The sequence below is a fragment of the Pseudochaenichthys georgianus genome, chromosome 6 (assembly GCF_902827115.2).
Source record: "Pseudochaenichthys georgianus chromosome 6, fPseGeo1.2, whole genome shotgun sequence".
Taxonomy (NCBI): domain Eukaryota; kingdom Metazoa; phylum Chordata; class Actinopteri; order Perciformes; family Channichthyidae; genus Pseudochaenichthys; species Pseudochaenichthys georgianus.
The window spans coordinates 34,082,572-34,083,576 of record NC_047508.1 but is presented as its reverse complement, the minus strand read 5'-3'; positions in this window follow the sequence as shown (position 1 = coordinate 34,083,576).

Here is a 1,005-nt window from a genome sequence, read left to right as displayed (position 1 = left end):
CGCTGTTCTGCTGTGGTATTTTGAGTTACTCAAAGTGGCAGAGGACATCTTTCCTCATCAAAAAAATACAACAATTTCTGTTTTCTTGATGAGTATTTATTATACATTTCCAATTACCATGGTTAAAAATCAACCGGACATGCTAAAATATAAATAAATACCTCTGACTGGCCCGGCAGGCAAACTACAAAGAGTGTTCTCTGTAAACTAACACAAGCAGACTACAGCATAGGTTTCACAACATCAGATTGTACTTGTCACAAGGTTTATTTTTTTATATTCCAATTTTAAAATATTTGTTTCAAATGTACACTGCATACTGTTGTCGTTCCATTACATCTTATATTTGACAGTAAAGTGCTCCTTTTACACTGTTGTGTACAATGTTTATCTCCAATAATGATAGTGCTTTAAAAATTCAAAGGCACTTTCGATTTTGTATAAAATGTCTTTTGAAAAATAAAAAGTAGATACCAAACTGAAATTCCTTTGGTTGTAATGCTTTGTAAGAGTATAATGTTAACATCATTCTGCCTCGTATTTGTTTTTAATACTTTCTCACCCGTTTAAAAAAAATTCAGATAATACTTTTTTTTATATTGGTTATTTGTTAAGGACCAAAAACAACATTTAAAAAACATTGTTACCTCAGAAATAAGTATTTTCTTATAGATCAACTTTGAGTTCATTGTAAAATACATAATTATTAACCAAAATGAAGGGTTGTTGGTCGACAACATACAATAAAATGAGCAGACATCAGTATATTATGTATACCTTAATATTGGCCTCAACAGAACATTTCAATGTCAGATAGACTGTAATATTAACTTTACATTGTTGAAGCACTTATTATATTGATTTGAAGGTGTGCCTACCTCGATAAATATTTCGAGGGTTTTATTTATCAAAAATATTTTGATACTCACCTTAGTTACGGTTGCGTCGAGGAAAAATATTTCCTTTCTTTCCATTGGTGGACACGAGCATGATGTCATCCGTAGG